This window comes from Sycon ciliatum, chromosome 10, assembly GCF_964019385.1.
Source record: "Sycon ciliatum chromosome 10, ocSycCili1.1, whole genome shotgun sequence".
In the NCBI taxonomy this organism is placed as follows: domain Eukaryota; kingdom Metazoa; phylum Porifera; class Calcarea; order Leucosolenida; family Sycettidae; genus Sycon; species Sycon ciliatum.
In genome coordinates, this window is record NC_088652.1 from 7,050,297 (window position 1) to 7,077,487 (window position 27,191).

Sequence of the window (27,191 nt, forward strand, 5' to 3'; positions counted from 1 at the left end):
GATGTTAGCAACTTTTGAGCCTCTTTTGTAAATGTGGGTGCGATTTCAAAAAACTTTCACTTGTTTTGGCGCGGTTGCGAAAAGCATTAGTTGCGAACAATTATGGCATCGTTGGAAGAGGGCTACTCTCCATCCGAGTCCATCCTCGCACAACTGATAAGCCCTACTTATTAATTCTATTCGGCGATACTCTGGTCTTGTGAAACTGCTGCTTAATTGACATATAAATTGTGATAGTCTTTCCACAGTACTGTTTGATTGAGGCATTCGGTTTTGAACGAATTTTTGCGTGGCATTGCGCCCTTGAATCGTCGTTTGAAAGTATCATCCAATCATCTTGTCAGTATCGTCATCGATATACATGTCCACCCACCAACGTCCTTCACAGCTGGGAATCTTAGTTTGTGCTTGTTTTGGCTGCGCGCACCATCTCCAACTATGCAATTACCGCTAGAGCTGATTGCTAGCCAGGTGTAGAACTCATTATTATCATAGGTAACACCGCCACAAGTACAGTACATTGTCATGGTATCAGTGGCAGTGTAACTTTGATAGTACACGTACAATTGTAGTTACTTCCGTGAGATATCCAACATGGGAGTTCATCCACGACCATGGCCTATGGTCCGGGCCAGCGTCCCCATTTGAATCCACAGGTAGGAACCTCGTGCTACTGGTTCGTTCGGGTCCCGTCATTCGCGATTTAGGTGGATCAGTTCACATTTCTCCAGTACTAATTTCTTATTTTTACGACGGAGCAGCACTAATTAAGGTTTTTCAGAACCGCTCACAGAGCGATTTTTATAATGGATAATGCATGTGTGTACCGCTTATCAACGGCTGCATGGCCAGCGCTCTGGGGCCGCCAGACGTGCCCTACGAGCATTCTCGTCGTAGGGTAGCCATGTGTGTCATAAGGCAAAAGCATAAAAAGAACAGAAAAAGAGAAGAAAAAAGATAACTACACCGATAAACAAGCTGCCTAGACCTATCATGGTCGGAAGAGAGAAAACTGATCCAGTCTTTGATATTGGTATCAGATGTTGGTGAACCAATTTTGACTGTGGCGACCACGACGTCTTGATCCATGCACCATTTCATTCAAGATATAGTGGGAGTAGCTATCGTGATGCCTTGCTACATGTCCAAACCACTTCAGCTTAATACATTTGACAGTTGAATTGAGGCGTGTGAACGGACCAATAGCATTCTTGACTTCCTGCAGTACTGACTTATTTGTGCGATGATGATAGTATTTGATACAAAGCACAGTGCTAGCAACTAATACTACCCCTGAGCGGTGCGCTCACATCGCAAAGACCCAACACGGGATTGTAAAACTACGAAATAGAGACCGGTAGAATGTGAACGCACTGCTCAAGGGTTGGATTTCAGTGGCCAGCACTGTGGCTTGCGCAGATACCCGAGCTCAAAAGCTCTAATTTGTTTTAGGCTAGCGTGTGAGATGTTCAAGGGCAGGCAACCATAGGGCCAGTCTTTTCTTGACTTGGACGTCAGATGTTCCACTTGCAGGGATGGTCGATTCGAGGTAATTGAATTGTTGTACCGGCTCCAATGCAACACAATCCGCGCAAACTGCAGGATCACCAGCTGAAACAGGTTGATAAGGGGTCACCCTATGTAACCAGCGAATAATAATAATAACACTATATTTTATAGTCTGATGAGTGAGTTTTTGAACGCGAAACTCGGGATCACGAGAAAGCCTTTGGTCTCTGTTGTTCTGCCTTGTGTAGTAAGCTCTGCGCTCGTTAGGGTATTGAGCACGATTTTCAGCAAGAACCGCGGGTATTTTGTCTACATTGTATGGATATATTTGGTGTTGCTGTGCCTCAGGTATGTAGCAGAGGAACGATGCACTTGTACTGGATGGTGCACTACTGCCACGGAGATAGAGAGTGCAAAACAGGGGATGAACGATAACATACAGATCTGCAACCATGTATAGTTAGCTGCTGAGAAAATTTGCTCTACATAATCACAATCATGGACAATGCATAACATTATAACAGATCGCGGCTATAACCATTGTTTTCATTTCCGTCGATGCTGGAACCAACAGGTGAGACACAGCAGCACTGTCCTGAACGTGCGCAGGAAGCAAACCACTCACACTGACTGTTGTGTACGTAACAAGCCAAACGCTGAGAGCGGATAAGATCTGGTCTTCTTGTAGCTCGCTTCGTATTTAAACTACTTCACAACACAACCCAACGTTTCTTATGTAACTACAAGCATAACGATAGTGGACGGAGGTGAATGTTAGTTCAGAGAAATATTGAAGAGTGGAAAGCTTACTGTAGTTTCGGAGCGGGAAACGAATTGCAGCAATGCAGATACAGATGTGGCTGTACACGGGTATTGTGCTGTACCTCAGTTATACGTGTATGCGGACGTACGCTACACAACAAGCGTGTAAGATTTTGATATATCGTTATATTTTGTGTTCATCACTCCACACTATTCGTAGTTTGAGAACTCTAACAGAACATGGAGCTATCTTATTTATTTTTAATGGCTATATTGCAAACTTTGCACCATGGCCCGTAGTTCGGCTTCCAGCTCTTTGCTACACTGAAGTCGCATGGATGGCAGAACCAGCTTGCTTCCTACTGCATTGGGTATTTATATCCTCATTTTTTAAAGTTTTCCCAAAGGTTGTTCGCCTGTTGCCTCTTTTTATTCCACTGTCCATCTGAGTCGGAAGGAGAGAGTAAAAAATCTGCTATCGCCGCTCTATTCTTAGAGAATCCACTAGGTAGAAATTAACGCAACCTTTGAACGTATCAGCATTAACGTTTCTGAAGTTTCAAGATTCTGGAGATATTTTCAAAATAAATCAACGAAAGTGAGCTCTCATAAACAGTCATTATACGGCGAAGAACAAAAGAAATTACATTGATATGTACAAGAAACTAACTCTCCTCCTCCATGCGCTCTAAAGCCGACCATTGCTACCCTCGCTACCCTACCCTCATTACTCACACCAATAACTTCAAACAACGAAGGGGTCAGGGGTAAAAAAATTCCTTCTGACAGCTGTTTCGCCTATCAAAGGCTCGTCAGAGAAAGTGATACTGACTAGTAGTGGCCAAGGCACGCATCCTGTGAACCTGCAGTGATCTTACAGAGTTTGTATAATCATCACTATATCATTCGTTTACGTAATTGGGTTGATGCTTCACAGCTGCCCGTACAAGCGGCTCAAAGGTGTTTGAAAAAAAGGAAAAAAGCACGTGCTAGCTCCAGCCTGATCGCCAATTTTCCGTTTTCTCGTAATCTGTTCAAAACGATTTGCCGTTCTCGTGTAAACTACTTGAAAACGATTCGTGGCCAGCCTGCTTTCGTTCTGTTTCGTTTCGTTTCGTCTCCGTACAAACGCAGCCTCAGAGGGCACTAATTTTTGAACTCAACACCTCTTGATCAATCAGCTATAGGCATTGGTCTCCCCTGGCGCAATTATGCGGTCTGCTTTCCCCACTGATGATTAAATTATGTGTGAAGTCGCGGACCGAGGATGTGAACGGGTTAGCTGCTCCCGGCTAATGAAGTCCCCACACACCAGAACACAGGGGTTTTATATGATTGGATTATGGAAGTATTCGGCAAGAGTGTAGACAGGAATGGAAAGGAGAACAGGACAACGACAACTCAAGACTAGACTAGAACAGAACGGAGCATGCGCTCTTCATGTGAGTGGCTCTCATCGCCAAGGGGAACGAGCGGGAAATACGAATAGTGAGTATGTACAAGTCGTAGCATAATTACACCTATTACACTGTGCCCCCCCCCCCAAGCTAAAATTTACGTCCACGGGAATGAACGAAATACCTAGGAAACAAAAGAAAACAAAAACAAATAATAAATTCAGTCCAGGACATAGTCAGCCAGTCGAGCAGGTGCAGGGCGGACACGGCCAGAACGACGAGGAACAGGAGAAGAAGCACGGACTGGACCAGAAGACTACGGCTGTCGCGGCGGAACGCAGCGCGGCAAATCATCCTCAGACAGCGTCAGCGGGTGAGGAGGCAGGCGGTTGACAGTCGGGAGGACGGGAAACGGCTTCAGGTGGACGAACAAACTGGCCACTGGCAGCATCATACCTGGTGAAACACTCAGATAGAGCAGGATCAGCACATGGAGCAAGAAGACTCTGAGGCTGGAAACAATCTAGTGACGACGGTCCAGAGGCAGAGGCACCAGGACGACGAACAAAAACGGCCGGAGAAACAATCTCGGCAGCCGGAGGAACATCAGCAGCAACAGGCACTTCAGCAGCAGCTGACAGCGGAACAGCACGGGCAAGAGGCGGCGGACTCGGCGGAGGAGACGGCACATTGGTCACCACGCGGGAGATAGCATCAGCATTCCTGTGTCGAGAACCAGGGCGGTGCACAACAGTAAACTCGAATTCAGCCAAAGCCTCGATCCATCGAGCTTTCCGACAACGTGGCTCCTTGGTTGCCCGCAACGCAGTTAATGCGGTATTGTCTGTCCTTGCAGTGAATTCGCGACCAAGCAGATAATGCTGGAAGTGGTTGGCGAAAAAGACAAGGGCCAGGGCTTCGCGGTCACTGGCGTCATGGTTCCGCTCCGCTTTCGACATTATTCGGCCACCAAACGCAACGGGGCGTTCCACCTGGTCCTGTACCTGGCTCAGGACACCACCAATGGACACTTTTGAGGCATCCGTGTCCAGAAAGAAAGGACCGGCATCTGGTCCGAAGTCCGGGAATGCCATAACCGGAACACTCGACAGCGCAGACTTCAGGGCGCGGAAGGAAGCGTCGCAAGCTTTTTTCCAGACAAACTGTGCATTCTTGCCAGTTAGAGCCGTCAGTGGGGCAGACCGCTGCGCAAAGCCACGGATGAATCGACGGTAGTATCCCGCGAAACCAAGGAATGGCCTGACTGCAGTGACAGACGTCGGCGTCTTCCACGTAAGTATCGTGGAAACCTTGTCCGGATCAGGGGCAATTCCGTCTGCCGACACGCGGTGCCCGAGGAACGCGACGTCCGACCGGAAAAGGGAACACTTCGCCACGTTAAAACGCAGGCCTGCTGAACGCACACGCTCAAAGACTCGCGACAAAATTATAACTTGGCCTGACAATGTTTCGCCCGCATTTAAGACATCGTCAAAGAAAACACGGCAAAAAGGTTGAGCAGCAGCTTTACACAGCCCACGAAGAACAGCTTCCATAACTCTCTAGAAGGTGGCAGGACCATTCCTGCACCCCATCGGCAGCACTGTAAACTCATACAGGCCCAATGGTGTTGTAAACGCGGTCTTCGCTCGGTTGTCAGGATCCATCGCAATCTGCCAATACCCAGACACGAGATCGAGCGACGAAAACCACTTACAGCCAGACAGCGAGTCGAGCATGTCATCCACCCGTGGAATCGGATAGGCGTCCCGCTTTGTGACACCGTTTAACTTACGATAGTCAACGCAAAGTCGTAAGGAACCGTTCTTCATAGGAACCAACACGATTGGAGACGCCCACGGACTGATAGACTCTTGGATGATACCCTTCTCTAGTAACTCATCCAATAACGTCTGCAGAGCAGAGCAACGCGACGGTGATTGCAACGCTAACGCCGAGACCCCTGGTCGGTCGAGTTGCTCCCTGTACATCGGCACGTCGTCCCTACATCCCCTGTGTCTTGTCTTGTGTTTGTCTCCACATGTCTCTTTGTAGGGCTGTGTTCCCAAAAAAAAAAATAATAATAATAAAAAAAGATACGGAATGCGCCGAGCTGCTTGTTTAATAGGAGTATGTGTGCTTGTAACAATTTTATGCGGAAACATATCACAATAGCCATAGTCGTCTTCATGCAATATAAATAGGTCGTGATTATCAATAAGGAGTGTGGTGAGCATGCTTTTGGTTTCGGATGAGAGGTTTTGTTGTTATTTAACGTATTCATGAATGGTAGCCTTGCGCTGTTCTGTGAGTTCAGGTGTGTGATCAGTGGTCACGGATGAAACGGCGGCTTCATCTTCATCATCATCATCCATAATGAGAGGAGACAGTTCGCCAATATTGGTATTTTATGTATAATAAGATTATGCTCAGCGTGATTCTCAATTGTCATGGCAATGTGTGAGTGATCGGGACCCACTGTTACAAGTGCAGGTGTCACCGACAACGTAGGAAACGTATCCACAAACGACTCTAGTGGATCAGCAACACAATCCAGACTTTCCGAACAAGCATCCACATAGACACATGGTACTAGCACAACATGGCCAGCAGGCACAGACAACTCATCGTCAAGGGCAACACGAGAAGAATACGACGAAACAGGTACATCGTCGGAGCATGCATCGGAATGAGGAGTATGAGTATTACATGAGGAGGAAGAATACGATCATAGGGCGTACGTACCCGACGGAGGACACCCAGAACCAGAAACATGCAACGGAACAGACACATCGCCAAACATTACAACACCACCAGCAATATCTAATACACCACCATGCTGCAACAAAAAATCGGAACCAAGAATCATGTCGCAGTGAATACCAGGAGAGACTACAACTGTGTGCTGGAAAGACAAATTTCCTAGCGACATACACAGATCCATGGATCCAACGACAGGAAGTTCAGTTGTGCGCCATTGACTGCACACAACCGCGGAGCAGACTCTAGAGGAGGTCGCTCTGTCAAATTAGGCAACAATTTAGAATGCACTAACGACACACTTGAACCCGAATCAACAAGAGCAACAACAGGAGACGAAGACGAAGACGAAAGACAAACATCAACGTGTACAATAATGGGTGAGATAGCACCACATACCTCCTCGAGGGACTCCACTCGGACGACTGACGGCGGCCCCGTGTCACCAGTCCAACCTAGTTTTTTGAGTGCGGGCAAGATGCAATGAAGTGGCCCTCTTCACCACATCCATGGCACACTCCACGGACAGGCCTCGCCAAACACTGGCCACGACCACGGCTAGGCGCACCGGCACCAGCACCACGAGCAACAAAACGTACATGGTCTTGCTGGGGTCGGGTGGGGCGATACAGACTCACGCTCTCCATTTTCGCCTCCAAAGCAGAGAGACGGGAATCAAATCTCGGCAAAAGCGAAGCCAACTGGTCTCGCTCAGATTCCGATTTCAGTGGACTGACTGCTGTGTAGGGGTCACGACCATGAGCAGTGCGACCGGGCTTCACTTCCGGAGCAGCAGCAAATACGGGCTGTGCATACTGGTGAGGTAGATCTACGGTGCGGGCCTGTTCGCGAGCATAATTAGCACCTACCCCGATGGCCTTTTGGACCGCCACATCCAAATCAGTGGGGCGAGGTGACGCCAACGCCAAGCGCAAATCCTTCGATGCTTGTCCATCAAAAAATAGTTGCAAAAGCATGGAATCAAGCAGTGCACCTTGTTGTCCTGGGTAGGCTCGACGAGTGAGCCGACGAAGTTCCGTGGCATACCCGTGCTGAGTTTCACTCGCCAGCTTCACTCGCTGGCGAAGACTGGCCTCGTGCATCAGGGCTTGCTGGGGCGGCTCAAGACGGACATGCAGAGCCTCGACTGCGTCGGAAAAGTGTATGTCAGGCGTGTGAGTTAGAATTTCGGTGAACATCTCATGAGCTGTACCAACAAGGTGAGCAGGTAGTAGCCGTAGCTTTTGGTCGTCGTCGTACCCACTCAACTCGCATGTGGGACGAAATGCCTCATGTACGTGTTGAAATCTTGGCCTGGCTGATTTCCGAATGTCTCAGGAAGCAAGACTGGCTTCGGCAGTGGACGTGCATGTGGTGTGTCTGTGTCCGGCAAGCGAAAACGATGGGACAACCCTTGTACCGGCGAACTCTCGCGCTCTTCAGCAATGCTCATGTCACAGCCACCTTCAGCGAAGCTACGCTCTAGCTTTTATTAGGGACCTTTAGCACCACGTCGTTTACGACGTAAGCCTGACGTAGGGCCTTGTCCGGGTTCGGGGTCACGTCGCGACGTAGGATGTACGTTCATCAGGCAACGTTTTCGACGTAGAAAAGGCCTTTTGTACGTTGTGACAGGACGTAGGAATTTGCCTTTACACTTGCACCAAGAGGTCAAGAGTTCAAAAATCGATGTTTTGATGTTGTAGTTTTTGTTATTCAACCGAGGAGGTACTACTAGGTAGTATCGATCGACAGGCGTAATGTTATTCTTTGCTATTTTTGTTTTGTGTTTCGGTATGGCTGCCGAGGACACGCAGACTTAGGCTGTGTGCCAGAAATTTCGTTTTGGAGCCAAGGAGGACAGTCATCAATTTGTTGAAAGAAGTAGTGGCAGCGTCGAGCGAAAAGCCCTTCTCTCGTGGCTCGCCGGCCTGGAACACTGCACTCCTGAATTTGGCAACTATATACCACCCCAAATGGAAGCCGGTAACCATCCGTACACATCGAGATAGAGCTCATTTGCTGGTGACTCGGACTAATTTGCGAAGTACTGTACAATCATGTAGTTTACTAAAAAAACAGTCTTTTCGTCCACATTTCCCGCGAGGAACTTTGAAATCACGCGCGCCATTCTGCTCGAGCTCTGTTCCTGTGGCAACGACGTCGATCCATAATCACGTCTCGCTAAAGGCTAGCCAAGTATGCAAAACACGTATCGCACACCCCCATCGACGTAATCAAGTATGTCAAAAGACCTACGTTGTATCTGTAAACGTGGTGCTAAAGGTCCCTAATGTCTCTTGGATTTCGCTGAACGGCCCATTGTTAAAAAAATTGTTTGTGTATTTTTGAATTTTCGAAACAAAATTATCTGCAAAAATTTCCCGTGAACTCGATCGACGCCTCGATCAACTATCGATCTAAAACCTATCGTGCGTGGCGGCAAACAACTAAATTTGGCAGAGACAATTCCAAATAGGCAACTACTCGTACTCTATCTACGGACACAGTGTAGACTCTACTACCCAGCTTGCAGATATCCTAACAACAGACAGCAGTCAGTATGCACAAAACACGGACACAGAAAGTGTTCTGAAAATGTTTGGCCAGACAGGTTGGCGCCAATGCGTGACCTATGGACTGTAAGCAAATCACTGCACGCAACAAGAAAACGACGAGCAGAAAGAAACACAATGCAGAAAGCAAAATATCGACGGAGAGAGTGGTTGAGGATATGGTAGTTCACTTGCGTGGGCCTTCGTGGTTCTTCATAGTAGGCGATATCCGAAGGAGTACACACTCCGCCAGCGATGTAGTGGTGGACGTTTTCCGCTGCCACCAGTGTTAGCTGCTCCCGGCTAATGAAGTCCCCTCACACCAGAACACAGGGGTTTTATATGATTGGATTACGGAAGTATTCGACAAGAGTGAAGACAGGAATGGAAAGGAGAACAGGACAACGACAACTCAAGACTAGACGAGAACAGAACCGGAGCATGCGCGGGAAATACGAATAGTGAGTATGTACAGGTCGTAGCATAAATACACCTATTACAAACGTCTCTGCTTGACGTGTTCCTCAATACGTCAGATCATGCGGTCCCGAATCCGGCTTACTTTACTAATTTTTTACCACTAGTCAAATTTCGAAAAGTGTTCTGGCTCCTGGATGGGTTTCCTTGTGTTAGATAAAAATGAGGATGACATTATTGATTTCTAATTTTCTTTCACCGCCCACGGCCGCACAAAGTCCTTGGCTACAAAAAAAATTAAAGTCTCTCCAAATCTCTCAAAACCTAACTTCAAACTCCTTTCCAAATTTTCGCCCAAGAGGGCATCTTCAGGGAGAGTTACGCCATCCTTATTAAATGATGACATTATTACTATTTTCACTAGTTTGAGGTAAAGAGACAACCGGGAAAAGTCTGAATAAAAAATTGACTGTCACCACCAGGACTCGAACCAGGGACCCTCGCTTGTAGCTAGCGATGCTCTAACCACTGAGCTATGGTGTAGTCGTCATCCCAGCAGAGACTGTTCAACATTATTATTATTAAATTTTTGATAGGGCAATCCCCACAGGCCTAAGGCCTTCTTACAGGGTACCCTAAATGTGCCAATACACATATGTTGGAAAGTTCTCAGTGTGAACGAATAGCACATGTATCGAGATTCTTTGTTAACACGATTGAAGTAAATCAGTTTCACACTTCCAGGTTTACATCACTCGCTCTTCCAAACGTAGCATTTTTGCAATCACCATTTATCTTGCAGATCATTGTGAACCTCATGAAGGAAATTTAAACGTTGTAATATTGTGAAATGAGGTGAACTGTTGCAGTGTTAAACTGTTAATGGAAGAGAGCGTGTGGGCTCTACTACGTAACTGTATATGAAACTGCAGGAAGCCTCCCCACTTTTACTTAGTTTGTTCTCCTCTTCCAGGAGTGAGGCGCCATGGCATTATTTGCAATGGTCGTGCAATCTTCAACGGACCGAATGCCAGCTATCACTTCTGCTACAGTGCCGAAGGGAACGCCTTATTCCTGGCTTCATCACCAGGTCGGTGCGGCCGCCTCCAGAATCAAGACACAAGGGCATCCGCCACCGACGACGATTCGAGTACTGCCTCCGTCTTCTGAGCGATGCAACACAGGACAAGTGCGCGGAGAAGGAATACCGTTGGAGACAGTGCAGACAATATCGGGAGCCGCTCTGGACATTCTGCAGGGAGGACTACATTTCAATTCAAAGCTCTACAGCGATGTGTCACACTGGACGAGCGCATCACGTCAAATGTAAGTCTACGCCACAAGCTATCCAGACTCCGCTCGGATGTTAACAGGGAAATGGCACATGGGGCTGGTCGTGCCACATCTCCTGTTCAGAGTCACCAAACGGATAATTGTTCAGACCAGGGCGTGATGGAGAGTGGCGGCCGCGCACTAGTCGTTGACTCTTGCCTTCCGGAGGAATCCAGGCGGCTGTTGGAGCTTGGGCCAGGTTTGTACCGTCACCGGGAAATTCAAAAAACGTGAACGATCTGAGGTGGTCACATCTGTTGAGCGGATGGCCTATACCGTAAGGTGGCAGCAGGCGCAGCCCCAGGAAGTGGACCTCTCCGATGGTGACCCTGATCCCGGAACGGGAGCTGATCGTAAGCTGTGGAAATCGAAAAAGAGAGGATACAAGCAGCCTCCAAAAATGGCCCAGGATGAGGAGAGGAAGCTTGCTAACTTCAAGGATGACGTTCTGGCAGCTTACGACGCACACCGACCCCCGAAGCCAAACATCACCAAAGAGGAGCGCGAGGAGCTAGCAAGACTTCGCAGCAACTCGAGTACTATAATCAAGCACTCTGATAAGAGTAGAAAGCTAGTGGCAATGAAACAAACACACCATTTGGAGAAAGCGGAGGCAATTCTGTCCGATACCTCAATGTACAAGAAAGTTGACATCACAGTTACAGAGTTGGAGAGAAAAGTAAGGCGCACTTTGAACGAACAGTGTATGGGAATGGATCCCGAACTACTGAGGGCAATACTTCCCAGCGACACGAGATTTCCCGAATTCTATGGTTTGCCAAAAGACCATAAGGAGAATTTACCCCTCCGACCCGTCGTATCTGCGCGTGACAGTCCAGTCCCCGGAATTTCGATTGTGCTAGAACGTATACTTCATCAATTACTAGATAATGTCCCTGCGCACCTTACCAATACCAAAGGAGCCCTCGATCATTTACACACGATATGCCGTCAGGCGAAATAGCACGTCATAGTACATTTGAGATCAGCGGGAAGAAGATGACGACGTCCACGAATTTAGTATCTGTGCACACAAATCTGCTGTGTGTGTGTTACTCTGTGTGTCAGCTATGGCATCATCGCCTGTGGTTCCATGCCTATTCTCTTCATAGTATATCTTCCACCATTGAAATTTCGAATTTCTTCGAATTTTTTGCTGAGAGGCGTGGCTTGCAACCTCGATATGGCCTGTTCCAGGCATGCTTTGGAGCCATCGCCTGTTGAAGTAGTGGCGGGGATCTGCCTTGCAACAGCTACAACAAAAAATGATTCGATCTGAGAAAGGGTGAGACCGCGAATCTCGGTTGAATATTGAGTATTTCAAGCCTTTTCACGACGAAGATGGAGTTCTTTTTGGAGATGGACGTCGCGGCAAAGGACATGGTCCGACTTCTGGCGTCTGGTGAAGCCAGGGATCATTTGTCCAGTCAGGTCAGCAGCCTAACCGTCGGTAAGTTTGTGTTTGGATCCCGTTCTGCTCGATGTGGTAGATCACAAATAATTTGATATCGCACAAACTGATCTCAGCATCGTGCGTACGGTATTTTATATTCAGAAAATCCCAAAGTGTCTCTGTGTCGCCGTCCTATGCCACGAGAAACTCCAATCAGGCTCCTATGTCCTCTGCCTTCATGATTGAATGTCCACTTCGTTTGAACAACGAACACACCAATCGAGGACGGCTTTGCAATGAAAAATACAGCTATACTGGAGCTGAAAAAAGAAGAAAAAAACGTGCTCAGGATGAGACTCGAGTACACGCAAACTCTCCCAGCAGGTGAAACGCAAATTTTTGTGAAAAATGCGTGTCGCTGACTAACCAGTAATTTCGCCTGACGCCCTAATCTCAAGGCCCCACAAGAAGCAATTCTAGCCACGATGGATGTGGTGGGCTTGTACCCGAGTATCCGAATTGAGGAAGGCGTTGATGCCGTCGGCGACATCCTAGGTGAGCATTTTCAGCAAATAGTAATATTTGGCCTCGATGTCTGCCAAGCCAAAAGCTTGCTCAGATTCGTTCTTACTCACAATTACGTCAGATTCGGTCACCAAATTTACCATCAGCTTGACGGGGTAGCTATGGGCAATAATCTTGCACCACTATTTGCAATTGTGTTTATGCACACCATTGAAACACGTATTCTCCAGGACTCAACCCTTGCGCCAATTCTGTATAGAAGGTATATTGATGATATCATTATCCTCTGGATCCATGGAAAACAGCGACTTATGGAGCTGATTGACCGATTGCACAACGTCCACCCTCGAATCAAGTTCACCTATGATCTGACCTGCGACAGGAGCTGCCTAGACTATATGGATGTCAACATCGCTGTTCAAAAGTCAGTCGAATTTTCATATAGACTATTTCAGATGCCGTGCAGCAGTGGTCTGTTAGTTGACTACGCATCTTCAGTCCCTACTCATGTCAAGTTGGCCGTCGCACAGTCGAATTCTTGAGGGCACAGCGACTCTCATCCAATGCTCAGATGCGGGCGGAAAGTGAACATAAGATACACCAACAACTACTCCTGAACCATTATCCAGAAAACATCATATCAGAGGCAAGACAAGCGGCAAGGAAGCCTAAACGTCGACGCAGAGGAAACCCACGCTGTGCATTCCTTAAACTACCGTTTAAGTCAGATCAAGTACACCATAGGGTGAACAGGGCCATTCGCAAGTACAAACAGCCGGTAAGAGTAGTTTATGAGCACTCGGGCAGTCTCCGTAATGAATTGTGTCGTTCAGCACAGTCTCTACCCCAGTGTGTCAAGGAGCAGAATGTTACGCAACGTAGGAGACGAGGCCACCCGCTTGAGCCATGTATTACTTGTGAATACGGTGGGGAGAATGTTTGCATGAAAAAGAATGTAGTATACAGAATAGATTGCAAATGGTAAACGGAATATTACGTTGGAGAGACAGAACGATCACTAGAGACCCGTCTAAATGAACACAATGGAGAAGCACGTCGAAGCACTCGTGACAAGCCTTGGGGTGACCATATGAGAAGCAAGCATCCGCGCAGGAGATTGAGGCTGCGCCTTCACAGCAGTATCAGTCCTCGCTCGAGAAGGCGACAGAGCTAGCAGGAAATTGAGGGAGGCTGTGGAGATCAGAAATTTGGCTCCAAAGATAAACACTAACGCTGAGTGGTCATTGCTGTAATTTGTATCGCCACTCGTTTATTGTCTGATTATCATGACATCGGCGCTAAATGATGTGTTGTTTTGGTTTTACCTCAGCTGTAGTCCCCTCCACTGATAGTCGATGTTAGCGCTAGTATTAGCTGAAAACCTTTTCGCGCTGCTTCTCACATCCTCTTTAATGCTTCTAACACAACCTGTGACTACAATAATCATGAAATCAACCCCAAAACATTTTTTGCAGTTTACTTTCGTAGAGTTTGCGACTTTGTGTTCCTCAACACAACTTTCAGCTTACTTCAAAAATACCCTCAACCTCGGTTCTGTCCTAGATCGTATATACATGCATTCATTGTTTCGTCTCATCATCATGGAGCAGTTTATGCGAAGGCTAGCCAAGCTTGCTTGGCGATGCCAACGCGGAAAAGCCTATAATAATAATAATAATAATAAATCTCACACCCTCTTAATGACAGGGAGTTGTTGGCCTTTAGCAATGCTGGTTTGGGAGCTTGCACATCATTGTTAACCTGATGAAGGCGATTTGCCGAAACGTAATATTATTAAATGAGTTGAACTGTTCCAGGGTTAATGGAGGAGAGCGTGTGGGCTCTACTACTTAACCATTTGTCTTGGCTGTCTTTTGCACAATTCTTACTCCATGCAGTGATATGGAAAACCTGTGCCCAAACCAATGCTAGGACATGGCAAGTAGATTGGGCATTTTGCGAAACACGAGAAAAGTGGGAGGATGCAAAGGAGAGATGTAAGGACGCAGGTGGGAACCTAGCTACTGCCCAAACAATAACGCAACGTAGGTGTGCAAGCTCGACGGTGACAAGAACATCCACCCAAAACTGTTCATCTAGTAGAGCAATGACGGGTTGTGGTGTATGGGTAGGCCTGAAAGGTACCTGGCCTAGGCGCGGAGGAACATGGACGGCCTGGAACTGGGAAGTTACTCAATTTCCTTCCGGATCAGCACCTCCATGGACATCTCAAAACCCCATGATTGACGAGGATATGAAATACGGATACTACTGGCCAGAAAGGAATGGCCTGGAGAACACCGACAAGAACAGCATGCTCATGTACCTCTGCCAGCGATATGTACCGAAAGGTAGGTGGCCGTTTTGAACAGCCACACACGCACACACATGAGCAGGTATTGGCACTAGCTGAAAGAAGGTGCCGAGACAATCCAAAGGCATGATATTGAGCTAGGTTGATTACTATGACCAATATCGATTTAGCACCCAGACCAAAAAAGGGGATCATTTCGTTTTGTGCCTTGTTAAAAGCACCTGTATGTAAAAACAGATAATTCAAACAGTCATATCCTTTGATGGATGATGTTGTTTCCGAGATTGTGCATAATCAACTAATAGGCGAGAGCCATGCCGAGGAATAGGTACGATCAACGTTAAAATGACATACACCCCCGCCCCCACCTCTTCCCCACAACATATTGAGACTCCAATATCGCATGAGAGCAGCACAAAAATGATAGTTTCACGTAAACAATAATGGCACCATTCTCAAGATTTATGGCGCAGATGACCCTTCTCAAGGGAAGTCAAGTGAGTTTGCTTCTCATTCATACTTTTAGCATATCACACTATGACGATCTTTGATCCCGAAAGACGCACTTAGTCATTTTCAAGAACGTCGCAAATGCGAAGTATGGTTTAACTCGCTTGCAACTATGCCAGTTGGTGCAGTGCATATACATCCCAGTTGCTATTGCCGTAACTCCACTGTCCTTTCTTTGATTGTCAAGAACGAGAGCTCGTTGGTACGCCGGGAGAATACGCATTCTAACGACGTGTCGTTTCCGCAATGAAGAATCATTGAGCCCCGAAGGGCGAAACATGTTTTGCGCCTCTGTGTGGTCCAGTAGGAATCTGTGCATGCTTTGGTACGTCTCAAAGGTTGAAATTAGAGTTAAGGGTCAATTTATGTAACGAAAACATATGTCACCCCACATGGCCAAATTTCCGATTTCGCTCAAAGTTGACTTCGTTTATCCCTGAGTGGACCTTGTTCGCCTTGTTCCTTGTGTAGGGTACGAAGAGGAGTCATGATTCTCAGACACAACGGACAACGGGAACTGGTAGTTGGGAAGACATTTATTATAGACGAAGAGACGGAGACAAAGACGAACGAAACGACTGGAAGAGAAAGCGAGATCGAATGAGGGTGGGAAGATAAAGGGCCTGGGTAGCTATGTCAAATATGGGCGGGTAAGTAGCTACCCAGGTCAACGGAACGAAAGGCGACAAAAGGAGACAAAAGGTAAGTACGAGGGTGCATGCAGGCCAGCTTGGAAAAGGTTGTAGAACGTAATGGAGGAGGTACCTAACACTTGGATATTGTGCAAAATAAAAAAAAAGATTCGACTACAATACGCATTGAGACAAGGTACAAGAACCAAAGGTCACTGCTGATCACAACAAAGCTGCGCCAGCTAAACCAACTATGCTCTCACGTGGATCGAAGTTACCTAGTAAGGTTTAGCCTTCCAAATTTCGATTGAAGATTTTTTTTTACTATGTTCACATAACCAGCTCGAAAAGAATACGGACAGACAATGGTACAGAGACTAAGACAAATGTGACAACTAATGATCAGCAGCTGCACCGAGACGCAGCAGTGATGGTGGGGCATTGATGACTCTGCCGACCTGAGGTCTCGGCGTCACGGCCAAAAACACGCACCAAAAACTTGCTGAGTTAGATGGAAAGCACACCCGGAGTGCCTCCATCATATACCTTTTCGCTACCAGCACCGAGATATGAGCTTAATCTCTTCCGTCAAAGAAACTCGAATGAAGCCGCTACGAAGCGTCTTTTGCTGACCAACAGCCCACCATAACGTGAAAGAAGTACTCTTCCACAAAAACAGATCAGCAAGGACTGCAACAGTACCACCATCTAGGGCCAGAGGGATCTCTTGTGCTCGGCAGCTATAGCTCGGGAGTTTCACAGGAGTACCACGCACCCATCAAAAATTCAAAATATCCCTCAGGTAGCTTTGAGCCCATGTACTTCCTGTGCGTGTGCGGTTACATCATGCATATGCGATTGCAGGGTTCTGATAGCTACTGCAGGGTTTGTATAGCCACCCCCGGCTAACAAGGAAAGGAGTAAAAAGTCACAAGGAAAAGGAAAAGACGAAAGATGAAACTACATTAGGATTTATGCACTTGGAGTGAAACCACGAGGATACAAGAATAGTAAGAAAAATAGAACAAACTTAGGAAAAAAATTGCACAGGTAAAAAAACTATACAGGTGAGAAATGATAGGAAATTCAGCAAGTGCAGTGTGACAATGGATATGTATGTGCAAGTGTGTGTGAGTGCAAATGTACTGGAATAGTGTGAGTTCGGCAACATTTTTTATTTCTTTACCTAATGTTAAATAATCAGAAACACAATATAATAATTATAGTAATTAAAGCCGACTCCTCTTGGCGATCTGTCAAGCTGCTTAGCTCTTTGTTAGGGTTCGCAGAGGATGTTCAGGCAAGAATAGGTGCTGCGAATAGAGCGTTCGGCTCCATTTCGTGAAATCGTCATAAACCGAGCTCCAGACTTTGTATGTTCTCTGCCCTCATTCTGCCTATTCTGTTGTATAACTGCGGACTATGGGCACTGACACAGCAACTCAGTACTGGGTTGGACGCATGGCACCAAAGGAAATTGCGGTACCTGCTTGGTGTTTTGTACCCTCACCGCATGTCAAATGCTGCGGTGTAATCCTCAACGCGACAAGACCCAGTCAGCACTACCTGTCGCAGACATCGACTGCTCTGGCTGGGCCATGTTGTTCGCGAAGGACCTAACTCAGCGTCCAAGCACCAAGCACTGGAGATGGCAATTAATACGCGGGACATCAAGCGCCCACGTGGCCGAACCCTTGCACGACTCCAATGTTTGAGGGGAAGGCCTCTCCAAGCTGACCGGAAATTTTTACTCTGGCTGTGGTGTTTGAGATCAATGCTGATACAGTCGATGTCTGTGCCCCCGCCACCGTCATCCTTACCAGTGTTGTACTCCTAACCAAGGTGTCGAATGCACCGGTAAAGTCCAGCAGCACTGCTGAGTATGACCAATCACCAAGCATTGCCAGTTCACACAGCATTCTTGAATAGAACACACCGTCTGCTGTTGAGCGGCCTGGTCTGAATCCTGCTTGAAACTCCCTTACGTAGCTGTCTACTGCTGTTCGCATTCGACCGTTCAGCATACATGTCAGCACTTTCCTCACCACAGATAATAGCGTGACGAGTCGGTAGCTCTTTGGTTTAACACTCAGCCCATTGGCTCCACCTTTCCGTCCTGCACCCACAACCACGCACACAACTTCACACGCAAATGCTGATATATTCCACTACTCTGTGGCCACGGTAAATGCTCGCTCCATAAATAACAAACTGGCCGATCTCGCGGATTTCCTATGACATACAACCCCCTAGTTGTCTGTCTCACAGAAACATGGCTATTCGCAAGCCAGCCTCTCACAGTTCCTGGCTATGACTGTTACCGCAGGGACCGGCCAACACTGGAAAACCGGCACAACAGGAATGATTTACGGGGCTACGGTGGGGTTTCTATTTTAGTCCGCACTGCAATATTTACTAAAGTCCGTCACCGGACTGACCTACACCTTCCCGATCTGGAGGCGACGTGGGTTGAACTTACCCTACCTTCCAACTCTCAGCTCACCAAACTCAATTTAGGATTGGTGTATAGGCCGCCATCATTGACACACCGCTAAACCGATAATTTCTTCACTCAATTTCAATCCATCTTGCAACGCCTATTTATACCCGACTCCATGCTTCTAGTCTCTGGGGAATTCAAAGCTCGTTGCTGGGAATGGTATGGATCGACCACAGATGCGGTTGGTCATCATCTGCTTTGTCTGCTTCAAATGCTCTCCCTATCACAGCTCGTTACCTTTCCCACACATTACTCCCAACGCAGTGGTCATGCTTGTGCGTTAGACCTGGTTATAACCAACCACCCACTACTTCTTTCTAACCTCTCAACCGCCGCACCGCTGGGTACCTACGACCACGACATTGTCCTAGCCAGACTCCAATTACAAGGTCAGCGAGACACACGAAGTGTTGCCATCCCTGACGAACCAAGTCAGTTCAACTTTTTTTCATCCGATACATCCCTCAGAGCCTGCGAAGAGTGGTCCCTCGTTGGCCAGTGCTTATCGACTATCGAGTGGTTCAGCGAGCTCCAGATTCCTCTTGGTAACCCATCCCATTCAGTGGACTTACTCAACCATATACTGATGAACACAATATCGTCGTACGTTCCTATGCGCCGCATCCGATAGCCATCCAATCGCCCACAACTTTCCCAACCTCCCTGGCTGATACCAGCCCTGCGAGCTCAGATCAAACGCAAGCGTTGTGCATTCAGTCTGTACAAAAAAATCCCAACACCCGCAAATCAGGCCAGATACAAGACAGAACGGAACAACACCCGCAATCTCTCCCGCTCAGAGCACCGTCCTTAGGCTAACTCCCTTACACTGTACTCACAGGCCACAACGCCAACATCACGGCCAACGCTACATACCTTTATCCGATCAATACGTTCACAACCCAGCCAGCGACAGCCCACAAAGCAACTAACTGTTCAGGATGAAACGTTTACGTCACCTTCTGACGTTGCAAATGTTTTCAACAAGCAGTTCGTAGCATTTGGTACCTCCAACAATCCCGAGTGGACTATCCCGCCCATTGCTGACGCTGATAGCACCTCCTTCTTCACAGACATTATAACAACTCCTACCAGCGTTGCTTAGTACATCAAACGCCTCAAGCTGCGCAAGGCAGTTGGCCTGGATGGTATCACAAACGAACTACTAAAGATCCTTCGTCCGTCAATCTGCGATCCATTGAGTTTAATTTTTAATCTGTCCTTCTCATCTGGTATTTTTCCATCTGTCTGGAAACGCTCTGTTGTTGTCCCCATTTACAAAAATAAGGGCAGCAAATTCGATCCAACAAATTACCGTCCTATTTCCCTCCTTTCTTCATTATCAAAACTGTGTGAGCGCCGGCGTCATGTACGACCATTTGTATGCCCATGTAAACCCTCTAATATCTCCAGCCCAGTCTGGATTCCGCAAAGGAGATTCTACTGCGTGGCAAATTGCACGATTTACTCAGAACCTGTTGGAACGCAGACATCAGCACAACTTCAGCCTAGTTTGTTTCTTGGACCTATCATAGGCCTTTGATACAGTGTGGCACCGTGGTTTGCTGGCCAATGTCGCCTCCTTTAACATTGGTAGCAATGTTCTGCGGTGGCTCGAAAGTTACCTATCCTGCCGGGTCCAACAGGTCAGGGTGTCAGGTTCGCTGTCCCAACCGCTCGAAGTATGTTCCGGTGTGCCACAGGGCTCAATACTTGGTCCTCTTCTCTTCTTGCTCTATGTAAATGACTTAACTCGTGTTCCAAATATCTCCCTGTACGGCGATGATACTACTCTTGTGGCATCGGAACTTTCCCTGCCCATGGCGTGTAATTCTTTGCAGTCGGAAATTCGCTCAATGGTTGAATGGATGCGTCTCTGAAAACTTCGACCTAATGGTGGAAGGACTGTCATATTGTGCATTGTACCTCATCCGCGTTCCGATCTTTCCTACATCGCCCAGTACCTATTCCACTTCCCTGACGACTGGACGCCCCTCCCAATTGTTAGCCACCACAAACACCTTGGTGTCATCTTTGACTCAGGCATGAGTTGGTCCCACCATCTGGAGTATCTCGAGCACCGGACAAGTTCGGCTGTTGGTGTTCTATACAGTCACATGAGCCATTCACCACTAGTCTGTCGTCGGGCTTTCTACGTCTCCTATATCTTACTGGGAACAGAAGATTTAACAACAACAGGAACAACAACAATGACAACAACAACAATGGTAACAAATTACCATCAAGATCAAAGGAGGCGTCAACGAACAGAGGTTCAGCAACATGAAGCGAACCTGGGACCGATCGGTGTTGATGAGGAGAATGACATGGAGGACAACACTGAGGTCGAGTTGGAAGATGAGACTGGGGACGAGGTTGCGGTTAATGGAGACGAGGAATCGGATGGTGATTGTGATCGTAAGAAGTCTGCCGATTTTCTTCATCTGTGGTCTCACCCTAAGTGTGTGCAGGTGTATGATGGTTTTAGTTTTTCTGTTCTTTGTCGTGCACGGTACGCTAGTCAGTTGAAAGTACTTGATGCTGTTTGTATTCGTTTCAATAAGACTGATCTTTGTAAGCAGGAGAAACATGTAGTTGCGTTAAGATTGTTTTCGTAGATGCACAGCATAATTGTTTGTCTCACTACACAGTTCTAGCATTGCAATTAGTTCCTCACCCCTGTTGCACTTAGCTCTCACTTCTCTTCTATTGTCTCACCTTCCCTCATTCTATTTTAGCACTTTGTTTTGTTCTCGTAACACATTATTGAATGTATATAAATCATTGATTTAGCATGGTTATTCTTCAGTCACGGCTTTCCACTGATGATTGTGACAAGAAAATGGATTTTGGTAAACCTTCATGACTTTGTTCTAGTGTGGCGATGACAGCAGAATTTGTTCTCTTTATAGCTATTATAAAATTGTCGTCTCCGCGTCGATTATTTAATAATAATAATTTGAAACTAGGACGGAGGCAGAACATATTACAAAAAATGTGTTATCTACGCATGCATCTACGCAAGCGTCACCACTAGCCAATTAGGACATGTTTCAAAATATTGAACGTTTTCGTTCCCTTCTTGTCAAAATACTACAGGTAATGATGGAAATAAGCTAAAAGACTACAACTATAAGGAAAAGAAGTTCAGAAAAACATCACTCCAATTATGTGTAGAAGTGACACAAAAAAATAGATGTGAAGAATCAAGAAAACAGCATGCAAATCCAATAAGTGACAAAAACGTAGTGACAAGAAAAAGAGAGAAATATCAAGAGATCAAGGGATCTATTTCGCACCTTCACGACGAACAGTGCCAAATAACTGCAAAGACAACACATTCTCCTTCTGAACACAAAGCTCAGGGTGCAACTTACGTATGTACAAAGCTTCCAACATGGCAAGATGTAACAAAGACCTACCACGCGACAAAACAGAGAATACATCATCGGAATACCACTCACGACAACTAGCACTGCCCAACAAGTGACACTTGATTGCCGAGGTAAATTTTCCGTGACCCGACGACTCGGCCGTTGTCACCTCCGATCCTGCCCCTTGCGAATCTCTCCCATTACGCCCTGCGTCCCTACAATTCCGATTGCCTCGGTCGACATCAGTGTGCTGCTCCACGTCCAGTCTGTCCTGCTTCCGTGGTCTACCTCGTTTCTTCACATTAACCGTTGTTGTCACTTCCAGTATTGGTTCTTTTGATTCCTCATCAATTCGTCTCCTCAATTGGCTTCTGGTGACTCGTCCGGGGCTCGATTGTTCAGATGTCAGTTTCGGTGGTTTCCGTATCCGTCTCTTCTTCTTGTTGACTGTTGTTCGGGTTGGCTCCAGCCCTGCGCCCGACGAAAAGGAGGAAGGGTTGGCAAGCGTATCCACTGCGGAATTGGACAAGTCCACCTCAGACACAGACTGCACTGGACACTTTGGTGGACGACCAAGTCGAGGCCGAGAACCACGTGCAGCTACAGGGACAAGATTCAACGGTACATGTTGACGAATCCGTGCGCCCAGGTGCTGAAAGGTTCTACCTACGTACCGACATCACCGGAACCGACATCTGAACAATCGAGCACCGGACGAGTCACCAGAAGCCAATTGGTACTCGCCAAAACATGGTACAATACAAAGAGCTGGGTGCTGCATGTTCCACACATGTAGCGACTCTCACGCAGTCGATTGTTTCCGTCGCACAGCACACACTTGCGAGATTTTCTCAAAACCGGTTATACTTGTCTTGAGGAATCCAGCTATACCTTAAAAACGGATATATTCGTCCTTCGTCCTCAAAGGATTAAAAGAAGAAAGCAGGAAATATGAACTAAAATTGTGGTGTAACGGTAGAGCAAGGCTGTGTTATTGCCAAACTGTGTCAAACGCCTTGGCACGATCGAAGAAGCAAATGCCCATGTGAAACGTTTCTGCTCTTGCTCCGATAATGTCCTGTACAAGGCGAGTCAGCTGCAGTGAAGTCGAGTCTCCACGACGAAAGCCGGACTGAGCAGGATGAATGGCAGGGGCAACATGGCTATATAACTGATCATTAAATCGTTCACATAATTTTGAAATGTAGGATAAGAGAGAGATCTGCCTGTAATTTCCGGGGAGTAGCTTTACTACCTTTGCCCTTAAATATCGGCGTTATTTTGGCCACGTTCCATGCCAATGGAAACTTCCCTGTTCTGAAAGACAAATTAAATAGAAGACATAGAGGATATGATAATGATGGTGCTAGAGCCTTAACGACTTCATTGGAGATGCCATCCATACCAGGCGATTTGTTAAGCGTAAGCTTCGCAATAGCTTTGCGCACTCCAGCTGTGGTTATTATCGGAGCACGAAACGCATTCGGGAGGCAAGGGTGTTGGTCTAAGAACGGCAATGGTATGCTTTGGTCGTCAACAACCGCCACTGATGCAAATTGCTCGTTCAAAGCTGCAGCTTTAGCTGCAGGGTCTGTTGCCAACTTTCCATTTGTTGCAAGGTCCGTTATCCCAGGGCTATTTCCCAACGATCTCTGCATGCGAATGAATTGATGCAATGACTGGTGATTACTGGTATCGGAAATCAGTACCTGCAGTTTTCGGATATACTCCCGGTGACATTTCCGGGACAGCGACCTCACAATATTTCGTTGCTTTTTTATACAGATATATGTTGACAGGACTTGGGTACTTCCTACTCCGACTGTGAAGTTTCGTCTTGTGACGGATAGCACCTTTCAATTCCGTATCAATCCAGGGTGTAAGTTGTTTCGACAGGCGTGATCTCCCTGTATCCCTGACGGAGCCAGGCTCAGAGTGCTGGGTTTAAATGTGCTGCGTAAAGATGCGCTCTAGAACAGTCTGAATATTTGCAAGTGATTCGGCCACATCTGACGAAACAACCGCATACCAGGCAACTGCCGCTAGATCATCATTTATACCCGCCCACATCGCAGGTGTCACTCTCTTAAAATTGTACTTGCGGGCAGAAGATGACTGCACCCAATCCCTGGATGAAGCTCAAGAGGGAAGCGGGTCCATGGGGATATCAAACTGGCATGAAACGAGGAGGTGATCCGATGCACCAAGAGCACAGGCTGTGTCTATGGACGACACTAGTTTACTATGATTACTGGAGATGAGGTCCGAGCATGCCTGGTTGCCTGAAGGTGCGGTGTGCGTGTTTGTGGCGACCAGTTGTTGAAGACCAAAGCAGCCAAACCCTCGTTGTATCGCAGCACCAGCAGGACATGTATGGTCTGTTGCGCACCAGAGGATGTTGTTTCCATTCAAATCTCCAGCGATGATGACGTGAGAGGACGATACCGGAATCATCCTGAGAGAATCACCAATCATGTCGCAGTAGCGAATTATATCCAAGCTCCTGGTTGAAGACGGTCAATACGTACAGCAAACGACAATTGGTTCAGTACGGCTTGACCTGGGCGTGAGCTGGACCCATACAGCCTCACACATAGCACGGAGTAGATCTGGGCGATATCGTATGGATCTAAAACGGTGTTCTAGAACAAGGATTGCAACACCACAGTATGCCTGGGAGGTGGTGCCAGACTTGTTCTCACAAGGCGGTCAGTCTCGCCGATAGGTTAGGTATCCCGGAATATAGTAGGGTATGGTAAGCTCTAACCAAGTTTCAGTTAAGTAAATCACATCATGGTGGTGTTGTTAGACGATTACGGACAATTCAGCATATTTATTCACAATTGAACGGCAGTTTGTTGTATACCATAGGAGCTTCTCGAAGCTAGTCTCCTTCACTTGCTCGGCTGGTTGCCGCAGAGGAGCATACGGCCTGGCATTGGGGTTAAGGTTAGAACATTCACGGGATTCGGGGAAGAAGAAGAATGGAGAGGCATGTGGGTTCAATGAAGCCACGGGAGGAGAGAGCAGTCACTGAACAGCGATGTCCGCAGACACCCCCACCCCATCACTGAACCTCCATGGCCGAACAGCATGCTGAATAGTCTCCGGCGACAAACAGTCACCCATCACCAGATTGGTGGTATCCTCAGTTACGGTTAGTCTCGCGTAGGAGGTGCCAAAGTACCGCGATGTGGCTACAGAGCATGCAAGCACCTCGACATCTCACTCTTTACACCAGTTGACAATATATTTCGCCTCATAGCCAGGAGTGATATTGCCGATTAAGAATAGCTTCCTCCGGGTTCGCACAGCTCCGGTTAGCACGTTCGGAGAGGTATTAACGGGTGTGGGATTTTGATAGGCAGAAGTGACCGTCCTGGTCAGGGCCTCATTATGGGTGGTTGAAGCGGCAGCAGTCGGGGCTGTGTCAAGCTTGTTGCGATGTCGCCGCCGATTGACCTTCCACCAACCGGAAGCAGTAGAACTACCGGCCCCAGGACCAGTACGAACAGAGTCAGGACGAGCAGATGCAACAGCAGCAGCACAAGAACCCACCGTCCCCTGCAGAACAGCGCTATGCGGAGTCTGAACTCGAGAGCAGGACGCCACCGGCAGAGGCCTATAAATGGCTGGCGTGGTTAGGAAGCAGGCTCCTGCACATGAATGCAAGATTCAGACTCTGAGGCGTAAACCTCTTCCTTAAGAGATCCAAGTGAAGCAAGACGGAGAGCCTGTACTTCACTCCGGAGTGGTATGACCCATGAGTCCAGAATTGCTACACCAGAAGTCTCCCGTCGCCTATCAGCTCTCATAGCCACTAGCTCAGCTGAAACGCAACCCACATCATGCACCAATTCATCAAATTTGCCAGGGGCGACGCTATCAAGACCGGACTGCACAAGGGACGGCAAAACACCAATACCAGCTTTCCGACATACATATAACTGGAGTCGCGTTCTTTGTGAGCCTCTTCAACAGGCTTGCTTATGTTCTCATACGCTTGGGAATTGGTAGTAGACACTGGTGCGAATTAGAATTTGGTTCCCTAGCCGCCTTAGAAGTGGGCATGTTCTGCTCGCACCATCGACGTACTTGTAGTATAATTGGATATTGTGGTCCCTCAAGTCACGCAAGTCCTTAAATTAATTATGTTTATACGAACAAATTGAGGGTATTGTTCGCTTGTTTCGCTTCCCCAGATACACAGACATGTTTCCCTTCTCGACTTACCACACAGTTCGACTCTTAATAAAAAGGAAGAATGATTAACTAATACTGACTCCAAAAAGTACCAGGCTTTTTAGCGGGTGCAATGAAGTCCGAGGTCAGTTGCATTCCGCACCGTTCCAAGATGTGCGAGGTGCCCAGAAGGTTTTCCTGGAATACTGGCTATAGAGGGGCTACGCATAAGCGCCTTATCTCACTTTGAAGTCGTTTCCATGCCGCCACCACTTCTAGGTCTCCAATTGTAAATCAACAATGTCATCTACATGTGTCGTGACTGTGTCTTTTGTTGTACCAGAAAACTGGTACTCCTGCAATTGCACAGCGGATCAAACAACGGGATGCATGCAGACACTCTACATTTCAACGCCTAAGAATTTCGATGGTGCTGCTGCAGAGTGCGCCACTAGAAGCAGCATTTTGGCAAATATCCAGAATATGGACCACAAAGAATGCGCTATATCTCTGTTAGGACCCCGAAACGGTCAATGCAACAGTACAAGCTGTCGGGGATCCTGCAAGGCCAACACTTGCAATGTCTGGGTTGCACTGAAAAAAATGAACTCGAAATGGAAATGGCTGTCACCTGTTCAAATTGTGGCACGTAACATCACCTGGATAAACAATGAACCCAATACAAAAGGAGGATTCCGATGCGTCTATTACTCGCCAGAACATGGCAGGTTTGAAAATGAACGTTGTCAGTTAAAGAAAAGTTTCTACTGCCAAAGATACATACCGAGTGGTAAGAATGTACTCTGGAACTGATGCACTTGCAATTTGACCAGAGCGGGACTTTGTCACTTGATTCGGCTGGATGACCCCAAAATACAGACAAATTGTCAGGGATTACAACACTAGTGGTTTGCGTGCTAATGTTTCAAAAGAAGGATCTAGGGGAGGGGGGGAGAGGGACTGTGTTCGAACTCAGGGATTATTAGGCCGCGGTCACACCAAGCGCGATTCAGCCATACAGCTGAAAAA

The 27,191-nt window shown here is 47.3% G+C and overlaps 1 long non-coding RNA gene across 1 annotated transcript; it reads left to right on the plus strand.

The window, feature by feature from the left end:
- The first annotated feature begins 2,270 nt into the window (after positions 1-2,270).
- Positions 2,271-26,946, plus strand: LOC135826340 (uncharacterized). The gene is made up of 3 exons (XR_010555258.1): positions 2,271-2,436; positions 14,549-15,001; positions 26,506-26,946. It is a non-coding gene; the product is annotated as an uncharacterized LOC135826340 (long non-coding RNA).
- The last annotated feature ends 245 nt before the right edge of the window (positions 26,947-27,191 follow it).